This window comes from Schistocerca nitens, chromosome 3, assembly GCF_023898315.1.
Source record: "Schistocerca nitens isolate TAMUIC-IGC-003100 chromosome 3, iqSchNite1.1, whole genome shotgun sequence".
NCBI lineage: Eukaryota > Metazoa > Arthropoda > Insecta > Orthoptera > Acrididae > Schistocerca > Schistocerca nitens.
In genome coordinates this window covers 49,683,632-49,691,446 of record NC_064616.1, presented here as the reverse complement: position 1 = coordinate 49,691,446, position 7,815 = coordinate 49,683,632, and positions in this window count along the sequence as shown.

Sequence of the window (7,815 nt, the reverse complement as noted above, 5' to 3'; positions counted from 1 at the left end):
AAAATCAGTAAAGATTTTGATTAGCTTTTTATAGGATTTTCAGAGGACGAGAGCAGCTATGCAGCCGACTACACGTCGCTGCTAAAGGTAAATGCTGCTGGCACAGGCGTAAAATTGTAGCATCACCAGCTTGCATCCACTGTGAACATAAGCAACCTTGAGTAATCTTTCGCATATCTTGAATTATTAAGGAAAGCGAGAAACATGCTATTTCTTTGAAGGATGTAGACAGAAGGATGTGAGTTTAACACAGGGATGATTTTAACAAGGGAGAGTAAGATATAGGGAGAAAGAAATATAAAAGTTTACTGTTTATAAGAAGGAGGTAGGGATAACTATAACTAATAAAAATACAAGCTCTAGAACAATGGAATTGGACAGTGGAGAAAGTTTCAAAAGGGAAACAAGAAGAAGAGATATATTGTATGTTGAAGTTCTGTTGCAGCTTACGCCGAAAAGAAGAGATTGCAGAGAAAAAGACGCCGCAGTCAGAGTCCAGGTGCAGAGTTTTTATAATATGATGTACCTCTAGTTAGAAAAAAAGGGACATACTAAGACACTAACCTTCATCACCATCAATTTTACTCTTACTATTAATCTTGATGAAGATGAGGAAACCATTATCTTTACACTAATAGTGGAAAGAAAAAAGAAAATGTAAATATGGAATAGGGATGAAAGATGTTGATCTGTTATAATAGATGTAAAGTTATGAAGAGTTTAATACGGAGAATCTTACGTACTGTTTTTAGTACAGAATTTTTGTAAAGTCTCTTAGTAGTTCAGTGTTCGTAAAGCTTGTAATGTATCTTAAGGAGAAAGGGGTTTGATAATCATTTTTGCTTTAATAAAGAGCAATAGAATAAGTAAAAAACTAATACAGGTGGAAATAACGTGTAAATTAGAGAAGAATGGGGATGTAAGATGGACAAAGGCGTGCACAATGTTGTATTATAGACGATGTCATCAAATACAATTTATTGTCATTGTGGTCAGATTGACAGCAGAACTGAGTAGAGTGGTTAGGCATGAGAGGAAGGAACACTGAGCGTGGGTGCCCAGTAAAACAGCTTTCGAGATGACGAAAGGAAATGCCTTTGTGGAAGCAACAGTCCAAGAGGGTAACACCTCTGTGGAAAAGTATGGAGATCAACGAAGAATCCTGGATACAGTCGACATGTGACATGGCAGGATGTGGAAATCACATGCGATCTTCATAACAACAGTTTTGCTAAAGTGATAGATACTTAGTACTTCTGTTGCAAACTGTTTAGAGCAGCATAAGGAGATATGATGGATATCCACCAAACCGTAATGAAGTCTGACATGTTACATCGTTGATGAACAAATGTTTGAATAGTCCAGAAGAAGAAAAGGCGCGTTTCTGTAACCCAAGATACAGAATGGCTGAAATTATCGTCATACCATACGGAATCCAGCAATTGCAGAACATCCCTTAACACTGATGGGAGTAAGCAAGAGAACGATGGAAGGCTGTTCAATCTATCCTCAAGAACAACTTGATACAGTTAAGGATACACAACGATTTGAAAGAAACTACTATAAGAATGGATTATACAATAACAAGGTTAAGTGGGTCTCAAATCCCAGTTCCCAGTCCAGTGTTGAATGAAGACACAAGGGAGAAGATAGCAAGATGCAACAAGAAAAGAAGATTCAAGGCAGAAGATAAGGAAGAAAGAAGACCTGGACCAAAATAAATCAAGAAACCTTTCTAAATCCCTTTCTATACAAGACCATTATTGCATCTATCTACCAACAAAACATACATTTTAACTGTTCTAGCAATACAGATGTCCGATATTCTATATGACAAATTGCAACACTTTCAAATGTCACACCAAGCGATGACAGATTGCTATTTGTATAGAAAACAGGAGATAAATTAACCAATAATGGATTGGCATAAAGATTCGAGGATTGACGAAGAATATAAGTTTTTATGTTGCTAATAATAGATCTCTAATATAATTTCCCCACAGGTACATGCTCAATGGAACGAACGCAACCAAGCATTTACAATACACTCAAACCTTCTGCAATCTTTCTCTCTGCCTACCACCATTCTATGCTCAGAGGAGACACATCGAGGCACATGAATATGAGGATGATGACTTCAATGAAGATATATGAGAAAAGACTGTCTGTGACAGACTAACATGTATCAGATTTAACTGAAAAAAAATCATGAACACACAGAGTTTTTTATTGTTTAAAAATATTTCATTTTTGAAGAGTTTTATGCAAGAAAGAGATTTTTGTTAACAATACTTTTGAGTTTTTTTAATCTTGACAGGTAAATGATATTTTCTTGTATTTCATATTTTGACAACAAATCTAGGTTCAGAAAACCATATTTTCTTTGGAGGCTAAGATTCTAGTATGTAACATGTTTGTTGATATATAGGTTATGTACAAAAAAGGGTTTTGTAATTTGATGATGTTGATTTAATGTTTACAAGGTAATTAGTAGGATTAGCAATTTAATATTTTTGTAAAAGTCAATGAATAGTTTATTTCTCCTGTGAAGTTATAATGCATAAGTTTAAGATTTTTGTGGAATATAAATATGTTTGTGAAAAAAAAAATTTAATGGAATTGTGCTTGTAAAGTTATGGGAATGGTGTTATAAATGTAGGATAATTTTAGAAATTATTGTAAAGGATGAAACTTTCATGAATTATAATTGCCACAGAAGCTATAAACAGACATAGAAATTAAGGATGAGAATAAGACATAATTATTGAAAAATGGGAGGATAATTTAAATGAAGGTTTCCCCAACGTCAATACATCTACATCATCCTACATCTAAGTCTAATTTAAATGAAGGTTTCCCCAACGTCAATACATCTACATCATCCTACACCTAAGTCTTGATGTTCAATAAAGATCAGTATCAAATTTAAAAATAATGAATGGTACAAATTTATGTTAAAGTCAAAAAATGTAGTATATAAATTGCAAGAGAATCCCTAATTTGTTTATATTTAAAATTAAAGTATAGACAACTATGGAATAGAAAGAAAAGGCATCATATTATTTAAATAATATTATTAAATCATAAAAATAGTAAAAACATGTTAAATTTTGGAAAAACATTAGTTTAGTGCTCAGATCAGTAGTACATCATAAATCAATTGCGGTGAAAAAACAAAGAGAGACTGAAAGAACATTTGTTTTGACTATGCTATATTAAAATAGAGAGTTGGTCAATATAAATATATAACAATTGCTACACTCAGCAGTTGAGAACAATTTTGCACTGACATCAACCAATTTCTTAAGCGCTATGTGAGCCAGCGCAAAATTGAACATGGAAGGAGGTGGATATGAAAGTTAGCAGCGTGAATGAATGTACATTTCGCACCTGACATGAGATTTTATACATTGTAGCATGTAGATGGATATGTCACCTGACATACTTTGGTGATAGTGAGCAGATTTGCCTAACAAAATGTACAATATGTGATGCAAAAAGGGATGACACTCATTTCGATGGTACTAACGCACTGAACCAAATCCTGCATGTCAATGAGCAAAAGGTGAAAAAAGCTGCTGGAAGATACGCATTAGGTTGGGGAAAGACTCGAGCTGCACAAACACGTCCAGCATACAACGAAAGGCTTCTAACAGTGACCTGTGGCGAGAGAGATAACGAACATGCGGGGTGATACATTGAGGTGAGCAGGTAGCGACCCAGTGTTGCCTGTGACGGAGAAATTCTTTAGAAAACTGCATTGGGGGAATTTCCAAATGGATACAAAAAGGCCGGAGACACAGTTAAAAGAGAATCGCATTTACTGATCATGTGAAAGTTCCGTGCTGCTCTAATGATGTACATGTGTAACATTCAGGCGCCAGAAGCGGGCACAAGTCTGATTGGCTGAAATAAACTTTGAAGAAGTAGAAGTGGTGATATTTCGGAGCAGTTTAAAGGTACGTCTTTTGCGATTGGTGGGGCTAGTTTCCACGAGATTAAAGGAACACCTCCTTTCTTCTTTGACTTGTACCTTATCCCACAGTTTTCACAGGGTCGGCAAGCTACAATCGGATTTGGCATGGGTTGAAGTGGTGGCCGGATGCCCTTCCTGCCACTTCCCTGTACCCCCTGGAATGGAATCAGTGTACCCCAGCTGTCTGCGTCTAGTGGAAATCATGAAATAGTTCGAACGTGTTCCAAATGTCTGCGAGTCGTGTAACTGAGGCAGGATGTGGGGACCAGCCTGGTATTCACCTAATGGGATGTGGAAAACGGCCTAAAGACCACATCCAGGCTGGCTGGCACATCGGCCCTCGTCGTTAATCCGCTGGTCGGATTCAATCCAGAGCTGGCGCGCATACCCAAGTTCAGGAAGCAGCGCATTAGCACTATCAGCTAACCTGGTGGGTATGAAAGGAACGCTCCTATTGGTCTGAAAAGGCCGTGACGTGAAGCACGAAACGACACAGGTGGGGGACAGTTTTGCTAGGATTTTCAGAGGGCGAGAGCAGCCATGCAACCAACTACACGTCACAGCTAAAGGTAAATGCTGCTGGCAGAGGCGTAATATTTTTGGATCACCAGCTTGCATCCAATGTGAACATAAGCAACCTTGAGATTACTCAAGGTATTCTTTTGCATACCTTGTCAGAAAAACTAACTATCCCCAATAGACTTGATTGTCATCCTAAATAGTACCGAAATTAGAACTGGAATTGGATGATTTGACACAATATTCGCCAACTCAGATAGTGCTTCACTGTCTAGATGTAAGAAAAATCTTGTAGAGAACCTTCTATTTAAATCTGATATTGTTGTGTTCAGGGTTATTTCTGGTAATCAAGAGTAAAACGTTATCTTGACAACTGTCCTGAAATTGTCATGTCACAATCTATGTAAATCAATGTGCGTCATTGTATTGTTATACAGAAATTAAACAAATTTTGTATAGCTAAACACCAATGTGCTCTGTTGTAGAATATGGATTTCACTCCTAACCCCAGTAATTTATTCTCGTGACGCTAATGCACTAACACGGTGTTTTTCCTGATGTCTGATAAATGTGAGAAGGAGTGGAGTATCAGAACAGGAGCGAGGAGGCATTCAAAGTCAGCGTACATAACAAAGGGACATCGCTCCTGTTGGTGGACATTCTTAAATTTTAAGAATTTGTATTCCTCAGCAGCCATTATAACACATACCGGTTTCCTGGTAGAGCAATTAACAAAATTCTTTGACAATATCTCGCTTGAGGGAAATATATTCAGTCACCTGAATCAAATATGTTGTTTACCATTGTGTTTACTCTGTTGGAAGTAAAGGAGTCGAGACATGTCCTTGATCTGTACATGGTGATAATTGGTTTCTTTTTCATCAGAGAATAGTGGCATGTTTACTTGCAAATTACTCTGTCTGGCAAATTCTGAGAAATGAAAAGGTCCAGCAACTTTATGTTTATCCAGCTTCTTCTGCTCATCTGACTTGCATTTCCTCAGGCCATAAAAATAAACCGATATAATGGTATTCTGTGCCTCAAATTTTGGTATGTCCTGGGGTTTAATGGGGAACTCGATACCACCTGAATGTATAATTTCTCTGACAAGCCAGGAATGACTGAGGAAAACAATTTGTCTTTTTTTATTTTGGACATTATTACATGATCATTTCACTGCTATATCATCGGGAAGCTTGATTTAGCTGGATCCCCCATTGATTGGATCATAGAAATGTGTATGGATGTCACGGTATAGTACTTGGCTAATTGCCTTATCTGAGCTTCTAACGTATATCTTGCAAAACTTGACCTGCATAGCACACAAGGTGGCTTTATGGAACCACTTAGTGATTGAGGAGCTCTGTGATACCACCCCACTTTCCCCCAAATATATACGATACTTATCTCCACAAGTTCTGTTTGGGAGGTGTAAAAGTTTGCAACACAGCACAGCGCTGCATTTTAAAGTGGGATACCACAGATCATTAATGATTTTGAGGAGCTCTGTCTCCAGAACAGGAAGGCATGCCTTGAGAAACCCTATCGGATCTTTGCGCCCTTCTGCTGGGTTCTCTATATGATAAAATGAGATGCGCTTCTTAAATGCATCTTCAGTCACTTCGTAGCTTAATTGTGGCATTGCAGTACTGACCTGGTGTCCATCTATAATAGGACAGGAGAGGAAACTGCTAATAGCCACAGGTCCACTAAAACTAGTCATGGTGGTGGTGAAGAGCTCCGCTGCCATTAGGGATGTGGAGCAGTCCCCTGGCCTGATCCAGCTGGCCAGAAGGAGTGCCCTGGCGGTGGTGATGCCTTGTTTCAGGCAGCGCTTGTGGCTCCTAGCACTGACTCAATTGACAGAGGGTTGGAAGCCTCTCGTAGCCACTAGAAAGGCCGAGTGGGGGCTCCAGAATCAGTGGGGCCTGCAGCAGTCCCTGCAGCAGCGAGACTCGTACTGGTGGGTGATGCATGCTGCAGCAGATTACGTTTTGGGGAAGCCTGACACCCACGCCTCTGCGTGCTGGAGGGATGGTGGTTACGGGGAGTAGCTCGCTCCCCCGGGACTCTTCACACGTCAGGTAGTGGAAGAAAGAGAGAGAAAAATAAGTACACAAGTTATATAAACTCGTCTGCTGCTTCAAAGAATTTAGTCGAATTAAATCAAATAATGCTAAGGGAATCTGGTTAGGCAGGTTAGGAAATGAGACACTTAAGGTAGCAGATGAGTTTTGCTATTTGGACAGCAAAGTAACTGATGACAGATGAAGGAGACAGGATATAAGATGTAGACTGGCAATGGCAAGAAAAACGTTTTTTGAGAAGAGAAATCTGTTAACATCGAATATAGATTTAAGTGTTAGGAAGTCTTTCCTGAAGGTATTTGTCTGGAGTATATTCATTATGGAAGTGAAACATGCATACATGTTTGGATGAAAAGAGAATAGAAGCTTTCGAAATGTGGAGCTACAGAAGAATGCCAAAGGTTAGGTGGGTAGATCACGTAACTAATGAGGAAGTGCTGAATGAAACTGGGGAAACAAGAAATTTGTGGCACAGCTTGACCAGAAGAAGGGATTGGGTGATAGGACACATTCCAGGACATCAAGGGATCACGAATTTACTACTGGAGAGAAGTGTTCAAAAATGGCTCTGAGCACTATGGGACTTAACATCTATGGTCATCAGTCCCCTAGAACGTAGAACTACTTAAACCTAACTAACCTAAGGACATCACACAACACCCAGTCATCACGAGGCAGAGAAAATCCCTGACCCCGCCGGGAATCGAACCCGGGAATCCGGCCGCGGGAAGCGAGAACGCTACCGCACGACCACGAGCTGCGGACGGAGAGAAGTGTGGCGGGTAAAAATCTTAGAGGGAGACCAAGAGATGAATACAGTAAGCAGATTCAGAAAGATGTAGGTTGCAGTAGTTATTCAGAGATGAAGAGGCTCACACAGGTATAAATTATGTGTCCGTCTCTCCATAATGCCCAAAACAGACATACGTGTCTGGCTCTCCAGAACGCCTGAAACAGGCTGGAGCAGCCGAAATACTTCATCTCCCAGTCGCGCCAAAGAAACCCGAAGGTGTCTGAAGCACTTCGCTTGAAATATAATTACACGTATGCTTCTGAAAACTAGTGAAATTTCATAAACAAAAACGATAGACTCGTAGGGTAACCGTGACAGATTGTTATACTAAAAACTGGGTTAAATACGATGAAAATTATATAAATAATTAATAAGAGAATTAGGCGCTTTGGCGCCTAGCACCCAAACCTGCCAATAAATCAGAAGCAGGTTCAGTACAA